Genomic DNA, 26,781 nt, shown 5'->3' on the forward strand with positions numbered 1-26,781 from the left:
AACATTCAGAGACTCGAGCCCAGTTACCTTGAGGGGGAAGAAAGCAGCAGATGACATTACGAACAAGAGCACATTGTCGATATGATCAGGTATTAATGAAGTGCGGCATGTCAGAGAAACCAGGGGAGTGAATAATGGATCAGGGGAGGAGGAACATGGGGAGGGATATACATATATGCCTTTCATTTTGAGCGAGTTAATATAGCAGGTATAGAGGTTAGGTCATTAAACAGGCAATATTGGGAGTGTAGAGAAATAAGTGGATATCATGTAGTGGAGGTAAGGTCACTAAAGGGATTATATGGAGAGTTTAGAAGAGAAGGAAGTGGATATCATGTCAAGTATTTATTTGATTTTAAAGAAGTAAACCTATCACTGTGAATATATAGACTGACCTTGCGAAAAAGATAATTGAACATGTATATTAAGTTAAAGATATGAAGGGAGTATAGTGGCTATCTAGTGGCTATCGGGTGGAATTTCTTAATCAGTGAGGTACAGCGTTGTTGATAGAGGTGAACATAAGGATAAAATCAAGCAGTGAGGAATAAATGCCAGAGGGTTGGGAAGTGAAGTGCTTGTGTCTGTCACGAAACATTAGAGAGGAGCGAGAGGTGTCGGTGAAAGATAGTATTTTAACTGTATTTATATTATTCCATTAACTGTGGATGTTTAATGATCCTAGATAAATAAACAGACAGATAGATAGATAGATAGATAGACAAGAGAGAGTGTAAGAGTGAGAGATAACCCACCCCCCACACTCTCTCTCTCTCTCTCTCTCTCTCTCTCTCTCTCTCTCTCTCTCTCTCTCTCTCTCTCTCTCTCTCTCTCTCTCTCTCTCTCTCACACACACACACACAGCATACTAGAAGATTTTAATGGTCAAGAGATTAAAAGTGAAATTTGATCATACAGAACAGAACATAATTCTCATAAGGAGTTAAGGAGGAGAAGAAAGAGGAGGAGAAGGAGGAGGAGGTGATGGAGAGGGCGCGTCTTAGTAAGCCTGTTATCTCCTTCAACTTAATCCCCTTTGGTGATGAGGACGGGAGGCCGAGGCAGAGGGAGGGAGGGAGGGATTGAAGGAGGAACGAAGTCAGGGAGGACGGGATGGAGGGTGATCTAAAATTAACATGTTATTGAAGCAGCGAGAGAATGGCCGGGATAGCGAACGGTCTAATCAGTCCGCTAGTTACCCTTTAATTAATTAATGACGCGAGTGTGAGATGGTGGGGCAGAGGGTAAGATTAAGTAAGGCGGAATGTTTACGAGGAGGAGGCGGGGCGGAAGAAGGAGAGGGGGAGGTAGAGGGGGCGAAGTGGGGCTCTTAAAGTGAGAAGGGAAGGCAGGCGAGAGAGAGCACAGGGCGAGAGACGGTGAGAAAGAGCCACAGCGAAGAGGGGGAATGGTCGAGGATGATAAGTGAGGTAGCGAGTGTGTGGCGAAGCGAATTGGAAAGCTGAATTAGGAGATAGTGTGGCGATGTGGGAATCTTAGGAGAGCTATATAGAAGTGATGGTGACGGTGGCGATTGTGAAGGAGGTGGGGATGAGTGTAGATATGTGTGAACCTTAGGGACGGGAGAGCTATAAGATGGTAGTGGTGATGTTGGCGGCGGTGGAGGAGGTTAGGAATGTGGCAAGGGTAAATAATAACGCCCACTGGTTGTCTCCATAATACACAGATGGCAGCGGCGGCACGGTATAGTCACAATGAGAGAACCAACGCAGTGCCGATGAAAGGATAAAAATAGTTTCTGGGATGATTGGTTCGTTCCGAGGAGAGAGAGTGATGACTTCCTGGTAGCCGAACTGATTCACTTCGAAGAAAAGACCCCCAAGCCTTACGGTGTATGAAAACCATGTTATCGAAGTCACCGCCAGCGTTCATAAAATAGATAAAAATTCCGCGTAGTTGAATCTCCTTGTAATGGGATTGATACTGTTCCCTCGGTAGTAAAACTGATCCTACATGTAAAAAAAAAAAACCTGGAAATTGGACACGTTTAAAAAGGAGGACGCTATCGATCCGTTTTGAGAGGCGCTGCTGTGCCAGGCGAGGATAAAGGACGATTAGTTAGTGAAGAAAAACAGCCCGAGGAGGGAGAGGGAGAGGGATTTAGGAAAGGTGATGGGGTATTATAATGAGGCGGCCGACGGAACAACACGAGGCAGGCGGAGGTGGCGGCGGAGGGAGTGATTGATAAGACTCGAGGGAGCGGCGGAGGCTTTCCAGAAACACGGCTCGAGGCGGTGGGAGCAGGGATTAGAGCCATGTTGTCTGTCTGTTTGAAGCCCCACGAGGAGATTGGTTGTTGTTTTTGTTATTGATGCTGTTGTATGTCTGTTAGAACGATGATTGACTGGGCCATTTGCTTGAACTCTTGAACTGGTGAGGGATTAAAGCCATGTTGTCTGTCTGTCTGCCTCACCTACGAGTCGTTTGGTGGTCGTTTTTGTTATTGATGTTGTTGTACGTTAGCCGGCATGATGACTGAACGGTGGTGGTGATGCTTGAATACTCAGTTGGTTAGTAAAATTCAACATGCGTGCTGTAGAGATAGCTACATGTTTCCTTGCTATCCAGTATTAAAGAGGAATGTATAGAAGAGCTTACATTACCGTTAATAATATTCACACCTTTTTATCTTATTAATGAAGAGCCTCATTCTATAAATTTTTTTTTTTTAACTGATGCCATTCAAACACACATCCTTTCGCTCGCTCATAAAATTTGAAAATGATAAACCTTAAACTAAAGAAAAGGGCTGAACTCTCGTCGGCTCATCTGATAAGTATGTTAAAAATAATGAACACGCTAGGGGAAAAAAATAATATAACCTAATTATGAAAATACACTATGAAAATTAGCTTTAGTGAATCAGTATCGCCGGTGAGCCAGTGGTGATGGTGGTGATGATAGTGATGATTGCCGTATAATTTATTTGGAGTGATTATGGACTAAATTATAAATAGTGATGGTGATAGTTGTAGCATTAATGGCGATGATAAAGGAGGAGGAGTTAGTGAAGAAAAACATTATTGCTTTATTACAGTGGCGATAATGACGTTCTTTTGCGGTGATGATAATCTTTATGGTGATATTTATAGTGGTGATGAAGATGACCTGTGTGTTGGTCTGTTAATTAACGCGGTAGTTGCCTTGGCTGTTGTTTGGCTGCCGTGGTGATGACTGCGGTGATAATATTAGTGGTGATGAAGCTGCTTGGCCAGGAGACGGTGTTGATCGGCCTTGATGCTGCTTTCCTTTTCGTTGCTATAGCTTAATGTTGGTGATGATAGTCGTGATGATGATGGTGATGATGTTGGTGATGAAGCATGCTACCTGGAGGAATGGCTTTGTTGCTGCTGTCATCTCCATCGTTTTTCGGTCAGTAATAGTGATGATGATAGAAATAGTGATGATGGAAATAGTGATGAAAATGGTGATGATAGAGAGGGCTTGCATGCTATGGGTGGGGGGCGGGGCATGGGTGTTAGTTGGCCTATGTACTGTTGTCATTATCAACTATTTGGTGGTAATGGTGATGATAGTTATAGTGATATGATAATAGTGATGTTGATGATAGGCAAAGTGATGATAGTAATAGTATAGTAATGAAGTACGTTAGCTAAGAGGAACACATACGGGGAGAGGGGGCATTGACCTTGTTGTTGTTTTTTGTTGTTTTTCTTCTTATTGTTGTTGTTGTTGTCCTCACCTCCTCCCTTGCGGCGCCGCTTTCCCGTCGGTCACACGATAACGCAAGAACACTGCCACCCTGTTTGTCGGGTCCGCTGGAGGGCAGAGGGGTAAAGGAGGAGCGGAGGCGAACTGCTGATATATCTGTTTGTAAGGGTGTGTGGGTGTGCCGGGTGCTGTTGTTGTTGTTGTTGGTGGTGGTGGTGGTGATTATGGTGGTGGTGGTAGTAGTAGTAGGTAGTAGTAGTAGTAGTAGCGGCGATGATGATGGTGTTTGTGTTTGTAGTAATGTGATTAACAAGTGAAGTGACAGTAAAACATTGCAGTGTCAGAAATAACAAAAATATCATAGAAGTTGCAGATAATTAAAAAAATGTAGAAAACAATAGTCACACACACACACACACACACACACACACACACACACACACACACACACAGGAACCGATACTCACACAAACACTCTTGATAGGTGTTCGGAGTCTACCTGGCGGCCTGAGTGGCTTATCACCTGTCACCGGGGCGGCCAGGTAACTTGTAGGTGTGACTGGGCGCCCGTCTCCTCCACTATACCTGTCAGTCTTGGGTTATGCAGCAGCGCCTGTACTGTATGGCTTGTGATGTTTACTTGTTATATGTTTCATCGTGCTTGTCATTAATTATTTTAGCTCTTTCTATCAATATATATGTTGTAGCCTTTATCGTTATCTCTCTCTCACACCCATACACACACACACACGCACACACACACACACACACACACACACACACACACACACACACACACACACACACACACACACACACACACACACACACACACACACATCCTGATCTATCATTCCCCATTGATCCTCCTCTTCCTTTTCTTCCTCCTCCTCCTCCTCCTCCTCCTCCTCCTCCTCCTCCTCCTCCTCCTCCTCCTCTTCCCGTATTCACCTTTTGATATCCTGCAGCCTCATTTTCCCTTCTCCCTCGCCTTTCTTCTCCTCTCTCCCGGCCACAACAACAACACCCGAGTTACTACCGTCCTCCACGTCCTCCACCAACACTACACCACCATCAACACCATAACCATTGCCATCATCTGTACGACATCATACACACACACACACACACACACACACACACACACACACACACACACACACACACACACACACACACCGTCTTTTCCACAGTGTTTCCATTGCCACCTTACCTCTTAGAACAATCGAGGAGGAGAATGAAAGAGAAAACACTACAGAGAAAAAAGTTTGTGCTGGTTTGAATCGTTTTCTTGGACGTGTTTGTCACCAACCGTGTCACTATTGGGTTAACCTGTAGGTAGAAAGGCAACAGCGTGGAAGGCTTTAAAAAGACAGGGATAAAGGGGGAGGAGGAGGAGGAGGAGGAGGCAAGGGAAGGAGGCAAAGTCATGGGGTCTTATAGTTCTCGGTTTTGTTATGCTTCCCTTATCAGATGCTATGGCTGCCGTGACGTCAAGGGAAGCAGAGAGAGAGAGAGAGAGAGAGAGAGAGAGAGAGAGAGAGAGAGAGAGAGAGAGAGAGAGAGAGAGAGAGAGAGAGAGAGAGAGAGAGAGAGAGAGAGAGAGAGAGAGAGAGTGTGTGTGTGTGTGTGTGTGTGTGTACCCGTCAAAGACTTTAAAGAGTCGGTAACAAGAGGATGATGAGGTTGGGCGTGTGTGTAATGCGATAATATCAGTGCGTCGTGTTTGCTCTCAGCTCTGCGATAAAAGATTAAATAACAGGGTACTAAGTGCTTATCGTGTCATAAAAGAATCATCGCCAAATAACAGATTACAGATATAAAATGCTACAAATTAATGTACTCCTAATGGCTGTTCTGTTGTAATAAATAATTCGGAAAAACTAGTGACTTTCAAAGTGCTACTGATTTTTACCTTTTATCATTTTAATCATTTATAATAGGAAATAAATACACATCGTGTCTAAAACGATTATGTTTATTTTTACTGTTTGCGTTGCTTTGTGCCAAGAAAAAAAAACATGATTATCATCCTTTCTTCTCCTTTTCCTACAAACTTTCGTTATATTAAACTTTCCTTCTTCCATTGTGTTCTTTCTTAAATGAGGACAATTCTTTCGGCTGTATTCCAAGCTCTCCCTTACTAAGAGATGTTGATTATTACTTCTCAAAACCAACGCCATGCAGCTTCTTAGCGGTTTGTCACCTTCGTTGAATTGCACAAACTTCAGTTTCAATTATTTTTTCCTTGTCATATTGGCCGCGTAATATTACTGAAAAAGCTAATATCATGAGTGAAGCCGCTAGCCTGTAAAAGTGGTTCATAGGAAGCACGTAGGGGCGGGGTGTGGCTGACTGACATTGTTGAAACTAATATCAAAGGAATTACTCGTACTTACGAAAGAATGAAATGGTTATTATCTTATCGTATTGTGTCCTTGTAATAAATAAATTTTCGCTTCGAGGGAATTATCGAAGCCTCGTAGGTGTAGCGATGTGTTGTCTGCTGAAACATGGTGCCGCAAGGGGCTGAGGACTTCCAGTGGTGGTTTGTGATACACATGAATCACGCCAAGGTCATCCGTGTGCCGCCACCTGTCGTGATGAAGGAGAAAACACTCGCGACGGATTGAGGTAAATAGGCGATGTGGTAAAAGAAAAATGAAAAAAAAGTCAATGAGGTTCGTGTTTTTTTTTTTTTTTCCTGCTTGAAGTGAAAAAAGAAAACAAGTTGGATAAAGAAAATAGAACGATGAAGAAGGGAAAGCGTTTTGAGTTAGTGTGTGAAAAGGTGGCGGGGAAAAAATATGGAGAGTGGTATAAGTTTAATTGTTGTTGATGTATCAGAGATGGAAAAAGGCAGCTTGGGTAGAATGAAATAGACTGAAAAGTGATAGATGGAAAAAATGGGATTACCGTGAATTTTGCGAGAGAAAACATTTTACTTATATTTAAGTTCGGGTCTGTTGTAAAAGCAATAAAAGTAAATAGAGGTAATAATGTAGAAATAAATAAATGGAAAGGTGGAGAAAGTAAAAGTGTTTGGAGTTGCAGTGAATTGTGTGAAATAAAATAAATACCCGGGTAATAAAGAAAACCGTACGAAGTGAGGGTAGAATAAAATAACTCAAGGTGAATGACATAAATGGGAAGGTGAAGAAGGAAGGAAAGAAAAAAAAAACATTGAGGTTGTTGTGAGTTGTGTGAAGAGCGTCCGTTTCTTTCTCTTTCTCACAGCAGGTGCTCGCAGTCAGCCTGTCATTACCACTCTTCAGACGTCGGCTATCTAAACGCCTGCAAGTCACTGCTTCCTGTAAACAAACACAGGTGCTTCCCACACAGCCTCCCAGCGCTGCGAGGGAGGCGCCATGCTCTTGTTGTTCCTCTTGTTCCTGGCGAGGGCGGTGACTATAGGGGGGGAGTTGATGTAATAGTTGTGGTTGAGTAGTAGTAGTAGTAGTAGTAGTAGTAGTAGTAGTAGTACCAGTAATGGAAAAAAGTAATAGCTGTTGTTTTTGGTTGTGGTAGTAGTGGTAGTGATGGTGGTGATGGTGTTTGTTTACCGCGTCATTGGTGGTGGTGATGGTTGTGGTGATTGTTGTTGTTGTGGTGGTGGTGGTGTTTACCATGTCACTGGTTGGAGGAGGCTTTTCTGTATGGGTTCCCAAGGCGAGGGTTCTTGTTTACCACACACGAATGTTTACCTGGCGGGGACGGTGGTGCGGTCAGCAGCGACAGAGGCCTGAAGAAGTGTGGAGAGAAATATATCGTGAACAAGGGACTCCTCCTACGAATATGTTACTGCACACTGAAGCACCACAAATGGAAAGTTTGCACTAAAAACTTAACTTACATAAGTGATGAAGTATGCAGTCGAAAAGAAAGTGGGGAAAAAAATGAAGGCGCAGACATTCAATATATATCTGAGCTAAACTGTCTTTCTCCGTTCGCCTAGTTATATAAATATGCTTTTATTTTTACTAGTTTAAACATTAAATTAGTTAAAATGAGGAAAAGAATAAAGAAAACATTTACGAACGAAGAATAAAAAAGCTAAACACAATGGTCCACACAACGCTAAACGTCGCCTGAATAAATCTGTTACTTTCATTACCAAGAGGAGAAGATAAAAAGCTTCTACTCAGCCCATTAAGGCAGCAAATGTGTGTCTCCCCGCGTCACTAATGCATCGCCTCACGACGCACGCCTCGTCGCCGCCCTCGCCTCATCGCCCCCTCCGTCTAATTATAGCGTGGGTGATGTACTCGAGTTAATTGTGTGTTCGCTTCCCTTCAGCGGCCCGTCCGTCCGCCAACACACACACCTATTACCCCTAATGCAGCCTCGTGTAATTACTAAGCGATTACTGTAACTCGCATACACACACTCGTAGGGCTTAGTGTGACATGCAGTTAGTGCCCCAGGCCAAGCACGCGTACACACACACACACACACACACACACACACACACACATGCTGAACCATTAATGTGTACAGTCCGTTCCTTCATCACGTATGCACAACACACACACACACACACACACACACACACACACACACACACACACTCACACACACACAGAGAGAGAGAGAGAGAGAGAGAGAGAGAGAGAGAGAGAGAGAGAGAGTATTCCAGCATTCTGGGGAGGATAAAACCATGTAGTAATTATTCCTAAACACGCCATGTGGCTAATGCACTAATCACATCCTCTCCTGAGTTTCATACAACCACAAATTATCCACAAGACAGAAGTAACACCTCGGAATGACAACGAAAGGCTAAATACGCGAGGAAAGCGAATTCAAACTCATTTAGCAGAGGTTTTTGCGCGGCCCATCAGGCTGCGGGGAGATTGATGTGCTGGCTGTGTTGTCTCACGCCCCGCCGCCCCTCGGAGTGTGTGCTCCGGCCCGGCAGGATACAGGTGTGTATTGTTGTGGCGTGACAGTAGCGGGGCTTCCGCATGCCTCGCCCCTTGTTGGCAGCGCTCGACGAGAGGCGATTGTTAAAGAAAATATCATTCACTTGTATATGTCTACATATACTCTCGTGTGTGTGTGTGTGTGTGTGTGTGTGTGTGTGTGTGTGTGTGTGTGTGTGTATATATATATATATATATATATATATATATATATATATATAAATATATATATATATATATAAATATTTATATATATATATATATATATATATATATATATATATATATATATATATATATATATATATATATATATATATATATATATATATATATATATATATATATATATATATTAAGAAAGACTTCGTTTCGGCACTGCTGAAAATACTTTGTCGCCCGTTGCTATTATATGTAAAGTGCTTCATGTGTCGCTAGTTTAAATAACATCACATTATTACACGAGTAAATTGTTTTGAATGCTAAACAAAGTTCAATTTGTGAAAAGAAAATCCTCGCGTTGCTTTGTTAATACTGCTTTTTGCTTCATATTGATGGATTTGTTGCAAAAAGATTTCATATTTTATTTTTCATAAATAAACAAGTTTTTATGGTTTGCTTCTGTATGCATCGAAAAGTCAGCCGCTAAAAGATGTATTTTTCTCTGTCAGTGATGGCGAAAGGATACCAGTATTTGTTTTCAATACCGCATGCAACAATTTTCGAACCAATATCCACGCATCGAGGTATATTTCAGTACTCTTTAAGAGTTTATGAACCGGAATATATGGAGGCTTAATAAATAATGTCAGGAGGAGGTGGTGGGGGTGGGGTTATACACTCGGCCGGAGGAGGACTGGTGGGCGGGAGTCACGAGGTCGGCGCCGCGGCAATAACCCAGACGCTGGCGAGTTACGACCAATGATCTTGAAAACATTACGACCCTCAACTCCTGGAAACGCTTAAAAGTTCCGATGCACGCCAGCCTGCCTCCGCCCACCCCGCCCGGGAAATGCTAATGAAAAACGATATAGTATAATAAAAGAAGTATTAGCACTCATATTCTTTCTTTATCGGGAACTAAGAGTTGAAATTAAACATAACCGCAATGATATACCGATAACAGTTATGAGAAGAGAGATAATGACGGCTTTTTGCGACGTGTTGTTTCCTCGCTGAAACGTATAATGATTGTACGGTAGAACCCGAAAGCATTTTATTTGATTTTTTGTTCAGCTGAAAGTATTTTGTGTTACTGGATGTGGTTCGACGTTATTAGAAAACGGTTGTGTACGATCACTTTTCCTTTCACAGCCAAGGCTCTCACACGTTGCTGGGGTCCTGTTAGGCGGCTTTCCAGATGATATTTCCCTTTTATATATTCATATGGAAGGGGCGGCCGGCCAGACCCCTAATGTATTTTTCCTGCCTCCATATATATAGAGGCCTTCCCTCCTTCCCTTGGCCGTTCCTCGCTCAGCCCAGTGCCCGGCAAAACAAACACTGCTGTTGGCCCGTGTAGCCACATTTTCTTGGCTGTTTTCACTGCTACATTTTCTCATTTCCTGATACAGAGTTGTCTTGTTCTCGTCCCTCCCACTCTCCGTTTCTCTTGCTCGCTGGCTGTGGATTTTTTATATTTTTTTAATAAAATCGTCTTTGCTTTAAATTGGAAAGTGTGTGTCTTCCTGATACATAGTTACCTTGTCTACGTAGCTTACCCTCAACATCCCACCTGCCCTGTTTTCTCTAAACTGTTTGCTCCTTCCTGACACACAGTTGTCTCGTCAGCGTCTCGTCGGTCTCTCCTTCACCGTCTCCCCTCTTCCTTCTCTCTCCTGGTTTGTGTTGCTTCCACTTATCTATCTATCGTCTCTCCTTCACCGTCTCCCCTCTTCCTTCTCTCTCCTGGTTTGTGTTGCTTCCACTTATCGCCTGTCATTGATGGCCGCCTCCGCCAATCAATGCTGGTCTGTGTTACCCTTGTTGCCAGACTTCAGCCAGGTGTCAGCGACCTGCGATTATCTCCCGGGCACAGAGCGGCGGCAACAGCTGCATCATTACGGCTGAGCGAGGAGCAGCTTCAAAAGCCACTTGTGCACAGGCTGAGTGGCGTCCTGGCGGCACGACTAACAAGACGAAGCGAAGGGAGGAGAGAGGCTAGACTTTATGGCTGACTGGATGCGTGGAGGAACGGATGGACTGACTGGCCTGATGAGTGGCTGGTTGGATGGATAGATAGATAGATAGATAGATAGATAGATAAATAGATAGACAGACACACAGATAAAGGCTGTTTGGATGGCTGGATTAATATGGTTTGATTGACTTGATGGCTGGCTGGCAGGTTAGAGGAATGATGACTTGATGGATAGATGGATGGATCGGTGGGTGTCTGAATGGGGGATGACTAGTATCTAAGCCGCCACGGAGGATCCCATCACTGCATTGAGGGGATCGTGTGACAGGTGACAGGTGTTGGATTTTCATTAGAGGCGCAGGTGAAGAAGGGAAAGGGGATGGTAGTAGTTACCTGTCGCTTTTTGACACTCCTCTGAACACCTTGATGGGATGATGAGGACGAAGGTGACGATGATGATTTGGGGCTGACTCTAAAGGTGAGAGCTAATTTCGCGTGGGTGAACACACACACACACACACACACACACACACACACACACACACACACACACACACACACACACACACACACACACGCACACACTTGGTATTGCACAGGCTAATGATCATAAGTAGCTTCACCGTCCGGTCGTTGCTCCAGCGGAATGGGAATCGTCTCCAAAGTCAACGGAAACAGATTTACCTTTAGTCAGCGCCGCATATCGAAACGCAGGAATAGTGAGGCATAGAAACACGGGAACCCTTGAAACACAGAAGCGCTAATAGAGCAACAGAAATACAGAAAAAAAAACAGTAATCTCTGTAATGGTCATTTCGGCTTTATTGGCTGTTTCTCTGTATTAATTCAGTGCCATTCTCAAAACAGGAATGTAGGAAAAGATTAAGAGGAGGAAAATTAGAAAATAGGGTGAGGGAAGAGAATGGAGGTGAAATAATTAAGAGAAAGGAGTTGAGTGTTTAGAAAGAAAGGTGGATGAAAACACAGATAAAAGGGAAGACGTTCAAGTTAAAGGAAGAAAGGGAGGAACACAAAGAAGAGAGGAAAGAAGAAAAAAAATGAGAAAACAACCATTGAAAAGGAAGAAGGGGCGGAACAGAAAAAAAAAGAGGGAAGAAGAGGGTTACAGAGGAAGAAAGAGAATAAGAAGACGATCAAGAAAGAGAAAGAAATAGAACATAAAAAAAAACCCAGGAGGGAAGAAGAGAATAATAGAAGACGGTATAAGAGCAGACGACTAAAAAAGAGGAAAAAGGGAAGGAACATGATGAAGCGAAGAGGGAAGAAGAGGGTAATAGAAGATGACTGGGGACGGAGCAGGCGGCGCACGAACAGTTCCGGGTCTTCGGCGGCAGTCAAGCGCCTTAAAGCTCGCGGCCATTAAAGTTGTGGATGAAGGAAGTGTTTGCCGCCGCGCGCGAGGGACGAGGAAAGTTCTGCTGCTTGTTGCTGTCGCGATCCTGTTTATGATTTTGTTTCTTTTATGTATTCGCTCCCTCGGTCGTTATGCTTCTCTCCCCCCCCGTCTCTGCTGCTTCTTGCTCCTCCTCTTCTTTGTTATTGTTTGTTGCTGTTGTCGTCGTTTTCATCATCTGCTTATGATTTTGTTTATTTTATGCATTTGCTCCTTTGGTCGTTAGTCTTTGTACCCTTTTGATGTTTCTTTGTCTTCTTATTTGTTGGTGTTACTGTTGTTCGTCATTATTGTCACCCCCTTCCAACCACCTCAATTACTCCTTTATGTTCTATGCTTCTTCCCCTTTTTGCTGTTTCTTGCTCTTCTTATTATCTGCTGCTGTTACTGTTGTTGTGCGTCTTGTTCTTCATCACCATCATCACCCTTTCAATTTGCTCAGTTCCTCTTTTATTTTCTTTCACTGATACAAATGAAATCACGGATAAGTTTCTGTGATTTGGTACCATTCTTAGTTTCCCTTTCCCTTCTTTTTAAACTCTGCCAATATCCTTCTTTTGCGATTTTAGAGGAATCTGTCCTCACCGACCTACCTTCGTCCGCCCTTCTTTCTCTTCTTACTTCCTCCCCATCATCGCCTCGACCCTCGCGTTCCTTCGCTTATTAAATTATACTACAGGAGTAATGAGCAGCGAGGGCGACGGCCTGTTGTCGTCTTCAGCCTCGTTCTTGTTGTTGTTGTTGTTGCTGCTGAGGTTGATGGTTGTACTTGAGGTCGATAAGGGGCCATCTTTGTTATTTATCTTCATTTATCCATCTCATTTTTTTTTCTTCTGAAAATCATTAAATATGAGATACATGTAGAAAACACCTGTACTGAGATTGATATGTTTTGTATCACGTAAAAATCATCACGTGTATAAATTAAGATGCCTGACGTCGTATATGTATTTTTTTTAAACATGCCGTCTGTGCCCATTTCGTCCTCCATCTCCTCCTCCTTATCTTCATCCTCAATGTCTTCTTCCTTCTCCCTTTTTACCAACTTTCCTTCCTTATTTCCTTTCCTTAACCCACAGTTCTTTGCGCCGCCGCCTCCTCCTGGTGCCAGACTTGGTGCAGACCGAGGCGCAGTGAGTGGCTTGTTGCGACACCTTGTTGTGGCGGCGGCATGTCAACGTCTGTCCTCCCTCACCCACTGCCTCCCTGCCTTCACCCTGCCTCTATCACTCTCTCCCTAACACCCTCCTTCCCTCCCATCCTCTTCCCTCTCCCCGTCCACCTTTCCTCCAGACCCAGGTTGTGTTTGGCATTCACTCACGCACCTCGTCTCCCTTCCCTTCCTTCCTCCTCCTCCTCCTCCTCCTCCTCCTCCTCCTTCTCTTCCCTTGTTGCCTGGTTAGAGTGAAGGCAAGTTCGCCTCTTCACCTTGGACTCGATGACGGCAGCGGAAATCTGGGAGGGAGTCGCTGCACACACACACACACACACACACACACACACACACACACACACACACACACACACACACACACACACACACACCGCTCCGGTAGCTCAATCGGTAGAGCGCTACGCTGCAAGGCTTCACGGCCAAACAGGCGGCGGTTCGAGCCCTGCTCAGGCCGGATTCTCTCTCTCTCTCTCTCTCTCTCTCTCTCTCTCTCTCTCTCTCTCTCTCTCTCTCTCTCTCTCTCTCTCTCTCTCTCTCTCTCTCTCTCTCTCTCTCTCTCTCTCTCTCTCTCTCTCTCTCTCTCTCTCTCTCTCTCTCTCTCTCTCTCTCTCTCTCTCTCTCTCTCTCTCTCGTGCAATGGAGATGTCGTGCACGGCTCGTCTGGGTCCATTAATTTCTTGGCGTCTCCTGAAATAATCCTGTCTGGTGTAGCGTCTGATCTTGACGTTTCGGGGTTTTCCTCGCTTCTATTTTAAAGTTTTCCGCGGTGCAGGGACGCTAGTGTTTGTAAGCAGGCGAATTTTTTTGTTTTTTTTTTCGTCTTCGTCTTCATATGCTTTTTCTTTTCTGGTTTATCTTCCTCTTCGTTTAATTTACCTTCTTGTTCTTGTTTTCAGGTTCTTGCTTTTGTACTTGTTCTTCTTGATCTTGTTATACTTCTTCTTCTTCTTCTTCTTCTTCTTCTTCTTCTTCTTTTTATTCTTTCTTTTGTCCTTGTTCTTTTTTTCTTATTCTTTATTATCATTATTATTACTATTATTATCACTATTACCATCACCGTCATTATCGTCATCATCATCATCATCATCAGCAGCAGCAGCAGCATTATCACTGCCGTTCTCGAAGCGACGCATCCGCAACACGCAATGGCACCGTGAACGAGGAAGCAAATCAATAATATGACGTAGGAGACGCGACCAAGAAATCTCCTGAGTCACCTGTTATGTCTTAGATCCCGCCACACACACACACACACACACACACACACACACACACACACACACACACACACACACACACCTGGAGGCATTGTTACCTGACTTGACGATGGTGACGACGCCTTTGTGCGCCTTGGAAGCCTTTGTGTGAGGTAACGCGCCTAATTTTCACGATGGCGACTGAGACTTTCTTGCCTCTACGATCCAACGGGAGATCAAACGCATAAAGGTAGGGCTGTTAGGAGGTCATTGTCACCCTCCAGTCAAGCCACTATACGATCTCTTGCGTCACGGGGTCTGTTTTGGCTTCCCTTGGTCTCGTCGCACAAAGGGAAAAACTGTTATGGGTTCGTTTTCGCTGTAGTTAGGTTACTGTTTATTACGTCATGTAGTTTGCTTTAGTTTGGTGTTCTTAGTGTTTGGTCTTGCGTCAAATGGTATGCATGGTCTTGTCTGGTCTGGTCTTATTGCTGAAGGGTAATGCTGTCAAGGATTCATCTTCGTTGTAGTTATGTTATCATGGTCTGTTGCGTCACGTGGTCTGCTCTGTTTTGGTGTTTTCAGAGCTTGGCCTTGAGTCTAATGGTCTGCATGGTCTGATCTTGCCTGGTCTTGTCGCTGTAAGGTATAGCTGTTAAGGGATTATTGTCACGGTCAAGTCAGGTTACTGCGGTCTCATGCGTCACGTGGTCTAATTTGATCCGGTCATGTCGCCACGTTCTCTCTATAGCACCGTCACCTGACCTCGGCGCGGCGGGCCTTCACTTGTTTTTTGGGGGAGAGGGTGAGAGAGGGAGAGGAAGGTCTGTGTTTCTTACGTGACCGCGTGGCATAAAAACACAGGCCTTTGAGTGAGTAGCTCCTTTTTTGTCTGGATCTGCGGTTAACTGTTTTATGGGGCACGGGGTTTAGTTTCCTTGTTTGATCGTGGCGTAAATCTCGTCTCGTCTGTTTTCATGTTCTCTTCCTACGCTCGGCTTACGGTAGAGGCCTCGACCTTAATAAATTTACTCTTTGCCTTCGTCCCCATGCAGTAAGGGGGAGATATGGTAATGTAGGAAGCAGAGGGAGGTAACTGAGGGGGGTAGCTGGTGGCAGTCGTGGGCGTTGGGGATGTGATGGGTAGCCGGAAGGGAAAATGTGGGCCGGAAGGGGCTGAATCGGCAGTGGAAAGGGGCTTGGCGGAAAGGAGGTGATGGGTGGTAGTGGAGGGAAAACTGTAGGTGGGCGGCGTGGTAGCTCTGGTTGGCGGTGATAGGTGGGCGGGGGGTGGGTGGTGGGTTGTCTGGCGGTGGGCGGTAGGCGAGTGACAAATGTTGGAGGCCATTAACAGCGGCGGAATATCGATGGGTCGCCCGCGCCAGGTTAGGGCCGGAGCGTCACCCTTGCGGCCCCGGGCTCAGAGGGGGCCGTGATTTAGGTCAGACCTCTATTTTATATAAAAGAGACTGACTGGCGAAGAGATAAATACAAAGGAGTAAAAAAGGGAGAGAGAAACGGTCGGTCTGCGCCGCTATTGCCAAACTGTTCTATTTTTTCCCCGCTGTGTTCGATCAAAGGGAAGTGTTTCTGTGTTTGTTTCTCTGGGGTTTTAATGACGGTAACAACACTGCATTAAACTTCAATAGAGGGAGAAAAAAATATTGGATAATACATCGGCTTTCAAAGGGACGGAGGCATTGAGCATACTTTCCCTCGACGCTCTTTGTCATCGTGATCCGCCAACCAGTCCGTTGTTATGCACGGAACATCTGGCACAGCGATTCATCTTGGCGTATAGAGAAAGGAAGGATGGCGGAGAATGAAAGATATAACAACACTCATCCTCGGCCGCCCATTGTTTCCCCCTGCTCTTCCTCCTCCTTCTTCCTTCCCTCCCGCCCCGCCACCACCACCAGAAGCTCTCATTCCTCGCCGTCCCATCCTGTTATTCGCCACCGCCCTTTACCCCAAGACTCGTCCCAGCATTTCTTTTCTCTCAGCCCTCTCTCTTTTTTAATCTTTCTGGTGAGTGCTCAAAGCCTTCCCACCGCCACCACCATCCTTGCCACCACCGCTGCTGTTTCCCTTTCCTTCCCTTCTCTTCCCACGTCTTATCTTCCCTTCCCTTCATATCTCTTACTCTCTCTTCCGCTGCCTCTCCCCCCTTCCTTCATTTGTCTTCTCCCTTCCCTTCCCTCCTATCCTCTTCCTTTCGTTTCAGTTTTCTTTCCTTCCCTTCCCTCTCCTTGCCTTCCTTCCCCTCACATTCTCTCCATTCCTTTGTCTTTTCCTTTCCGTCTTTTACCGTTCCCTTTCTTTTCCTTTCAACCTCCACTTTCCTCCCACCTCACCTCTTCCTCTCCTCTCAGTTATACCTTCCTTTCCCTCCCTTTTCCCTCACATTGTCTCCATTCCTTTGTCTTTTACTTTCCTTCCTTTTTACTCCTCTTCCTTAATTCGCCTTTCATCCTGCTCGCTCCTCCCTTCTCTCCGTTGCGTTATCGTTTCCCTTCCCTCCTTTTCCTTCCCTTCCCCTTTTCCTTTCATCCCCTCTCCTCTCTTCTCTCCATTGCTTTGTCTTTTCACTCCCTCACCCTTACCCTCCTTTTCCTTTCATCCTCCTCTCTACTCCCTTTTCTTCATTTCTTTGTCGTTTCCTTCCCTTTTTTTTCCTTCCCTTTTACTTTCATCCTCCTTTCTCAAACCTTTCTCCCTTCCCCTTCTCTTTCGTGTGTGTGGTGTTCCGTTCCCCTCCTCCCCTGAGCTTGCCCTCCTGCCTGCCTGCCTGCCTGCCGCTTCATATCTCACATCTGGTCTTTTTCACAACCTTCACGCCACCAGAGCAGCGCTGTAACTTAGCTTTCATTATCATTTACTTCCTCTCTTCATTCCGTTTCCGTCGTTTCCCGCTCCCTTTCCTCCTCCTTCTCGTCCTCTTGCTTCCAACACACACACACACACACACACACACACACACACACACACACACACACACACACACACACACACACACACCAAGATTATTATCACCACCACCGTCTCATACACTGTCTTTTCTCTTGGAATATGCTGTTTTTTTTTTTCTACTCTTCCTACCGTGTCAGAAGAATGGTCTGGCCGTTGTTGCTATGTTGTTGTTGTTTTTATTGTTTTTGTTGTTGGTGGTGCTGTGTTTTTTTCTTTTTTGTTAACTTGTGGTCTCGTATTATTTTTACCGCACTGTGTTCTTGTCTTGCGGTCTTAAATGCTGTTATTGTGGTTTTATTTTCCAAGTGCTTTTCCCCTATTTTTATCTGTATTTCCCTTCTTTGTCTAGCTTCTCACACACACACACACACACACACACACACACACACACAGACAGCCACCGAGCACCAAGCACACTCACTCTGTTTTCCCCCGACTATTTTCCTCCTCGGCACCACTATTCCCACCACCACGTCGCGCCACTCTCTCTCTCTCTCTCTCTCTCTCTCTCTCTCTCTCTCTCTCTCTCTGCTGCACGCTCCCTTACCCTCCACTCTTTACCCTCCGCCACTCCACCAGCACCAGCAGTCTGCCTCTACAGCCTCGCCTATTCCGCCAGTGTCCACCTCCCTCCACATGCTATTTTCCCGTCCCTGCCGTGACCTCCCATAGCCTTCCTGCCCCACTATATCTCTCTCCCTTCCTCCGCCTCCTTTCCCTCCTCTCCCACCCTCCACTCTCCCTTCCACTCTCCCACCGGCCTGGCGACGATTTACTCTCAGGCCCGCGAGGTCCGCCCCATCCCGCCGGTCTGCAAAATGCAATATCGTCCAATTTATAGCAGCGGAGTCGAGCCCGCGCTGTAGAACATTGAAACATTTTCCATCACAATATATACAGAAATGCCGGCAGCCTACAGCGAACATTTGGAACTCGATATGACAACTCGCCAATTTAATTTCAGCGCAGTCGGTATTTGTGTGTGTATTTGGTGCATATGATACTATTTTTTGCTCCTCTTTTTATTACGCTCGTGAATGGTCGTTAAATCTTAGTTCGTGTAATTATTTGGGAGGCAAGTGTTAAAGTCCTCCATTACGGGAGCCACGTCCGCGCCTGCCGGGGATAAAGGATGCTGAATATATGCATGAGTCCACCGGCGCGTACAGACAGATAGACACCCCCGCCGGGCTACCTACTTATCGCTTCAACATTTTTATCCCGAAATCATGGGAACTGTGAAGCGGCTATATAGGACTGCATACATGTGTGTGTGTGTGTGTGTGTGTGTGTGTGTGTGTGTGTGTGTGTGTGTGTGTGTGTGTGTGCGTGTCTGCGGTGCAGTACGTGTGTGCCTCCCTCATTTATGATTATGTGGTGCATGTGTCCAGTATATTCCCCGCAAGCACGAGGCGCCGCAGTTTGTGGCGCAGTGATCTGCTGGTGTGCCCGGGGGAGGGGGGAACACTCTCTCTCTCTCTCTCTCTCTCTCTCTCTCTCTCTCTCTCTCTCTCTCTCTCTCTCTCTCTCTCTCTCTCTCTCTCTCTCTCTCTCTCTCTCTCTCTCTCTCTCTCTCTCTCTCTCTCTCTCTCTCTCTCTCTCTCTATATATATATATATATATATATATATATATATATATTAAGAGCCATAGCTTATGTTGCGTCATACATTTTGTCGTTCTCATAAATCTTTTGGGCTACAGTAAACCATGAAAATTATTGCCTCAGCTGAAAATGTGTCAGCGTGATTTTACAATGAAATGGCACTCACGCGTTTTTTTTTTTTTTTTAATAAGTAAAACTTTTCAAAAGATATTGTTATGTGCAGCCAGCCCATCCAAATGTGACCGGTTATAATAGTTGTGTTTCGTTTCTGACGCATGCAATATCACTGTCGGATGATTATGCATCCAATTACGATTCCCTCCCTTGAATAGGCCCGATGGCTGACTGGTGGACACAATGAGTTGATAGTAGAGTAATACAGTAAATAGAAGAGGCCACTGTACGGCTGGCTTCCTTCAGTGACGAAGCCGGAACAAAGTGTAGGAAACCGTAACAACCAGTAACAACCAGCTCAGGGCACGGACAGCGAACTCTGTTGTCGCCAAGATGAAGGAGCCAGAGCGAATCACACTCTTGCTCCTCTAGTCAGTTTTCTTTCGCAAGCAGCGCGCGACGAGGGTAAATATACCACGCATGCTGCCATTTTCGTAATTGACACCCTTCCTCTGGACACCATTCCACTAATTGCATATATCTGGAAATTGCCGAACCAAAATAAATAATAAAATCGAAATGCCTTGGAGGGGTGAAATGCAGCGCTAAATCATTTACGAATATATTTTTTTTTTCGCTCGGCTCGGCGGCACGTCAGTAAAAGAGAGAAAAAAGCGAAGCACGAACAAAGCAAGTGTACAGAGGCAGTGTCGCCGGCGAGGTGCGTTCATGAATAAAGGAGAAGCGGCAGCAGTAGCGACCAGGCTAATCCTCTGAGCCCCGTGCAGCAGCAAAAATAATACATAAAGGATTTTTCTGCCATTCCTACTAGCGGCAACAGCGAGTGGAGTGGACGTGTGTGTGTGTGTGTGTGTGTGTGTGTGCTCGTCGCGCGTAGGAACTGCATGCATATTCCGTTCATTTGTTCATATTGTTTTGATGTTTTTATGCTTTTTATTTCAATATTTTCGTATCTTTATTTTTTATTCTTCTTTTCCATCTGATTGATTTTTTGTTCCCTAAAGAAAGAAATATATGTTTGCACTCCTTCCTCTTAATCCTCCTCCTCATAAATCAAATTGCACTCGTTCGCGTGCACACACACACACACACACACACACACACACACACACACACACACACACACACACACACACACACACACACACACACACACACACACACACACACACACACACACACACACACACACACACACACACACACACACACACACACACACACACACACACACACACACATAGTTCTTACAGTGCGTGGTCTCTATTCAACACAAATAGACAGACAGTGCACAGGGATGACAAGGTAGAAAATTCAATGGAAAGAGTAAAGTCAAAAGGTAAAAACAGATGTTAATTGAAAAAGCAACACAAAACCATGAAAAAAGTAGAAAACAAAACAAACGCTGAACCGAACACCCTCTCCTCACATACATACTCTCATGCTGAGCAAGGACACGAGCCACGCGGATATCATATTGTAAGGGTTATACTTTTATATCTTTTTTACGCCATTTTTCCTCCCCTGCGATGCCGCTCTCACCTGTCCCCCGCCTGTCGTTCACCGTCGCACACGCACAGCAGGCCCGCCTCGCCGCCACACTTTCCGCCGCCGCACCCCTGCAGGGCCGTGGCGCCGATGGGTTAACGACACGTCCTCAGGTGTGTGTGTGTGTGTGTGTGTGTGTGTGTGTGCGCGCGCTCATTGACTATTATTCATATACTTCATCCTACGGGACTGAGTCAAGCTCGTAAGTCCCAGATAAGAGGGTTTGGGGTCTTTCCTTGTGTGCTCACCTTGGCGATGCTAAAACCATCACCCCGTGTGGCGGAATACATCCACTGACTGACAGGGCACAGGCGTGAGGAGACTGCTCCTCCGTCTGGTCTCCACTCAACTCGGGAATCGAACCCGGAACCTCTCGGTTGTGAGGTAGCTTGCTAATCAATGCACACTGGACCATCCAAGCCGCACTGTCGGTCTCGCATTGTCAGTTACTTTATTGATGCAGCGAAAATTTTAACGATGACGTTAATAACAGCAACATCATCACCAGCATTAACGACAGCAAGAGTGAGTAACAAAAGCATCTGTAGTAATAACAATGGCAACAACAACAACAATCAGTATAAGAAACGATGACATAAATATCAAGTGAAGCATCAGCACCAAGACAAACGGCTGCCGAGATACATTAACAGGAATATCGGAGACATAAAAAAGTGCTATGGCAAGTATAAAAATGATACACCTCTCCAAGTTAATAATTATATAATTTGTGTCTCTTACCAGACACACAAATTGGAACGAACCTGCGTTATGCAGATGAAGTTGTGTATACTGTTTACCTAACCATCCCTCGGCGCCTCCCCTCCCCACCCAAAGAGACAGGCAGCGAGGCACCAGCCACGTGTTGTAGTGTCGTAGTCCCGAACAGCGTGCTATTGACCCCAGCGACTCTGGACGTCATTTCATCACGTGGTGGTTTCTGTACCCGGTAATCACTAACACCGCAGGGCTCGGTGTTGAGCCCCTCCATTCTCGGCGTGATGGCGTCGTGGCGTGACGGAGCCCGAGGTTCTTCCGAGGCTCACCTGACGGCTGGCGGAGGGCGCTGCCAGGTGCCGGAAGAGGCGGTGGCGTCGGTTGTGGCGGGAACAGCTGTGAGGTAAATCAGCCACTTGTGTGGTAAACCTGTGTGGCGGCGGAGGCAGCGCAGAAGTCATGAACGTAAATAACGCCGGCCAGTCACACGGAAACCACTAACGGGAATCGTTATTTAAGCGCCGCTGATTTCCTTATCCTGTGTGTATTTTGTGGATCGATGTGTTTGTGGGGGAAGGAGGAAAAGAATTATCACTCCCCCTTTTTTCCCTGGAGTGGTTCAGATTATCCCTGTTTGGTTACGTTCCAACCACACGTATACTTAGTGGCACGTTCACCCTTTTGCAGCTCACGTCATCTTGGAAAAAGGTTCATTCAAACTCCTAACCGTTGCCTTTAAGCTATTCATGAGGAGCTACGCGGTTGTAGCTGATGAATAATATTATGCTTGACTTTCCCTTTCCACTTTACTTTATGCAGTATAAACGTCCCTCTAATTTAGTTTGTCTCCGTGTACACGCTAATTTGATATCTTTGTGAGAAATAAATTGTGTGCAGTGGCCAGGCGGACGCGTTGGCACCTGTGGAGGGCGCAGGTGCAGGAGGCTCACTCACTCACAGTTACCCGACATGAATGGCGGGAAAACAAGAATAGAGCTAAAATCTAATATGCCGCGATGGGATTGAAACGTCCGAGGAAGGGTTACCAACGTTCTCACTATTTGTATTGAATCGTGTCCCGAAAAGGAATATGCCAGTATTTCTATCGGTTAGCTATTCCTCTGTCCCCTCTTCTTTTAACTTTTTTTTTCTGAAACATGAACGAGCTAAACACACACACACACACACACACACACACACACACACACACACACACACACACACACACACACACGCACCCACCCACCCACCCACCCACACACACACACACACACACAGTAATTCTCACGTAGATTTGATGGAGCTATGCTAGATGAAATAGTCTTGTTCATTCTCTCTCTCTCTCTCTCTCTCTCTCTCTCTCTCTCTCTCTCTCTCTCTCTCTCTCTCTCTCTCTCTCTCTCTCTCTCTCTCTCTCTCTCTCTCTCTCTCTCTCTCTCTCTCTCTCTCTCTCTCTCTCATTACAAAAGAATTCGTAGCTATTTTCGTATCTGCGGTCAAACACGCTTAACATCCACTTGTCTGCAGTATTCCGTGTGTGTGTGTGTGTGTGTGTGTGTGTGTGTGTGTGTGTGGCTGAGCTAATCAAGAGTGCGTTTCATCTTTTGTTCCCGGCGAGCGACAAACAAGGCAAGTCTCGCACACACAACCATAAAGAGAACCAGCACTTGATCGTCGACGTCCCTCTTATCTCTTTCTCTTACGTACTCCCGTCCCTTTCTCTTCCCGCCCCTCTCATTAGCCACTTACTCCTTCCTCCTCCTCCTCCTCCTCCTCCTCTTCCTCGAGCGGTGCATATGTGTGTGTGTGTGTGTGTGTGTGTGTGTGTGTGTGTGTGTGTGTGTGTGTGTGTGTGTGTCGCTTATCTGTCCTTCCGTTTCCTCTGTCTTCTGTTTCATAGGATTATTACTGTTTCCTAATTATTATTTTTTTCCTTCTTTTGACGTCTCCCTCTCGCCTTTTTTTCTGAAGGTAGTACCCTTTCCCCTTTTCCAGTTTATTTCCTCATTTCCTTTTCTTTTACTGCGACATTTAATAACCTTTGTCTTTTTATTTTCCTCCTCTTTATCCTCTCAACTTCGCTCATGTTTCGTAGATCATTGTTCGTCCCTTATCACTTTTCCTTCCTCTTGTCATGTTTTTCCAGACCTAAACCTTTTATATATATATATATATATATATATATATATCTATATATATATATATATATATATATATATATATATATATAATAAACTCTCTCTCTCTCTCTCTCTCTCTCTCTCTCTCTCTCTCTCTCTCTCTCTCTCTCTCGTCCTGGTTTCGTCTGTCCACCTCTCCTCTCCTAATCTGCTTCCCGCCTCGATCGTCCGAATGGGCAAACCCCCTTGACTAATCCTGTTTTCCCACCAATTATTTACAATCAGTTACTCCCTCCACCCCCCACCCAAACCCCTCATATCCGTGTGTTAGGGCCGTGATAGTACAGCGGATGAGGTGAGTGAGGGAGGCGAGGAGAGGAGGAAGGAGTGGACCTGACTTGCTCTATATACCTCACCGTTATCGTATTTGTATTCACCACGTGGCTCACTCACCCAACCACAGCAACGTAATGGTACCCTCTAGTCATACATACTTCACTGTAAGGCATCTCATTACACCGCAGCCTCGACTTTATTGCAGAACATCACGCCACATACGCTATGCACCATAAGGTTTGTCTCTTACTGCATACACGAAACTCAAGGCACCAGGAGCATCATCACCAGCATCACTATCATCAACATCTCTTCCTCTGCTCCATAAATAAGTCCTGTTTCACTTCTCTCCTCGCACACGCTACTCAGCATCATTACATCCAGCCTCTTACTGCACCCACGAAACTCAAGTCACCATTAACACCATCATCACCATCTCTTCATCTTCACCATAACTTCTCTCCTCACACACGTTACTCAGCATCATTACATCCTTCCTCTTACTTCATTCAAGAGACTCACAATCACCAAGAGCATCATCATCGTCATTACCATCTCTTCCTCCTCACCATAAATAACAGTCCCGCATCACTCTCCTCTACACCACATTCTTCCTACCTTCCTTCCTTCCTTCCCATCATCATCACCGCCACCATCACCAGCATCATCACCTTATTGTATGTGGTGGGATGCCTCGCTCCTCTGCAACCACATCTTCCCATCATCAGAGCTCTATCTTCATTACATCTGTTAACACCACCGTCACGTTATCCCGATGTTGGTTGATGTGTTAGTCGTTTTTTTTTTTTTAAACACGCTCACTGCATTCACTTTTACAAAAATCGCAACACTAATGGGTGGTTTAAATCCTTTTCTTCAACAGCGTAGTGTTTGGTAGGTTTTCTTTGTGTGTTTTACGGATATGTTTTATTTGTTTTGCTCATTGCTCTCTGTTGCGTGCTTGGGATCCATGTGTTCCAAGTATTTCATCATTTTATCACACTTTTTTTCTTTTCTGTGAACGCCAAACGATTGATTTAACAGACCGCCTTTCTCTCTCTCTCTCTCTCTCTCTCTCTCTCTCTCTCTCTCTCTCTCTCTCTCTCTCTCTCTCTCTCTCTCTCTCTCTCTCTCTCTCTCTCTCTCCTAGTCACGCGTCTCTGTAAATATTCTCTCTCTTCCCCTTCGCCCGTATTATTTCACATAAAACGTTACATTTATGACTCTCCTCTTCCTCCTCCTCCTCCTCCTCCTCTTCCTCCGTTTTTTCTTATTTCTATCATTCATTCATACCATTATTATCATCATTGTTACCAGCATTGTTATTGTTTTTTTTGTTGTTTTATTTTTATTATTAGCGTTACAGTTATTCTGTAGAGCACGCGTAAAGGCAATAAGTGTCATCATTTGAGAGTGCTGCAGCAATTGACCATTTTGTAAGCAAAGTCAGATAAATTAATGGATGGCGATAGTAAATGGTTGCTAATATTTCTCCGGGAGCTCCCTTTACAGGCTCTTAATTTCCCAGTGTATATCGTTATGTATCGTTAAGCTTCTGTTTTCATTGTCTTATTTCATCCACTTTTGCCGTCTGCTTTATTCCTTTGTTCTCTTGTTCTTTTTAATATTATGCAAATATATATTTAACTTTTTGGGTGATATCTTTAGTATTGTGTTTGGTTACTGTTGTTGTTTTGACTCGAGTACGTATTCAAAGTGGGTATATTTTTTTTAAGTGGACACACACACACACACACACACACACACACACACACACACACACACACGGTCCTCGTTGCCTCTGTCGCCTCAGGATAATCCAATCTGCCGTACTCTATCCGTCCTCACTGATTCTCCGCCTCGCCTTGTCCTGCCTTCGCTCCTTAGCAGGCGAGTTTGTTTACTCACTCGCTGTCTCTTTTTGTTGCTTAGTGTTGTGCAGCTTCAAGTTATTTCCTCTTCCTTATTAATGTTTTCTGTTTGTCCTCTCCTCTTGCTCTTCCACGGTGTTTCCTGTCTCGCCTCTCCCGTTCATCCCATCCTTCACGTTTTACCCTCACCATCCTTTTTGGCTTCCTTCCTTCCTTCCATCTCTGCATTAGTTACTCCCGTACCTTCTCTTCACCCATTATTCTGACGATCCTTCTTTCCTTCCTTCCTTCTGTCCTTTCCAACTAATTGTCTCATGTATTACCCTCACGTTCCATGCTTCCTTCCTTCCTTCCCTTCTTCCCTCCCTCCACCAGTTATTCCTCCAAACCCTTCCTTCAAATTATCTTTATCTCTTTCTCTATGCAGCATCTTGCCTCCACCGCTTCCTCCTCTATTTCCCTCCACCTTTTTCTCTTCCTCCTTTCATGCATTAACTGTACCATTCTTCCTGCTTTCCTTCCTTGAGTAGTTACCCTCTTCCTTTCCCTCTCCTTTCCTTCATGCATTAACAACCTTCTTGCTTTTCTTCATTTCTTCTTTCCTTCCCTTCACCAGTTACTCTTTTCCTAAACGTTTCCCCTCAAAATACTCTCTTTCTGATTCCTCTTCATCTCTGCAACAGACTCTCCCCGTCCCTCCCTCCCCTCATTCCCTCCTCTCCCTCCCCTTTCCTCCCCTCCATTCCTCCGCGGCGGGCGTGCCTCCCTCCATTACCGAGGACAATAGGTTCACGTGTGGCTTTGTCGGTCCACGCCCTCTCTCTGTTACCATTATTTGCTTCCCTTGGCGCCGTCCTTCCCCGCCACAGCCACACGCAGCCTCCACCGCCGCCGCCGCCACCTCCCTCACATCTCCTCCTCTTCCTCCTTCTCTTTTTT

The sequence above is a fragment of the Eriocheir sinensis genome, chromosome 15, assembly GCF_024679095.1.
Source record: "Eriocheir sinensis breed Jianghai 21 chromosome 15, ASM2467909v1, whole genome shotgun sequence".
NCBI lineage: Eukaryota > Metazoa > Arthropoda > Malacostraca > Decapoda > Varunidae > Eriocheir > Eriocheir sinensis.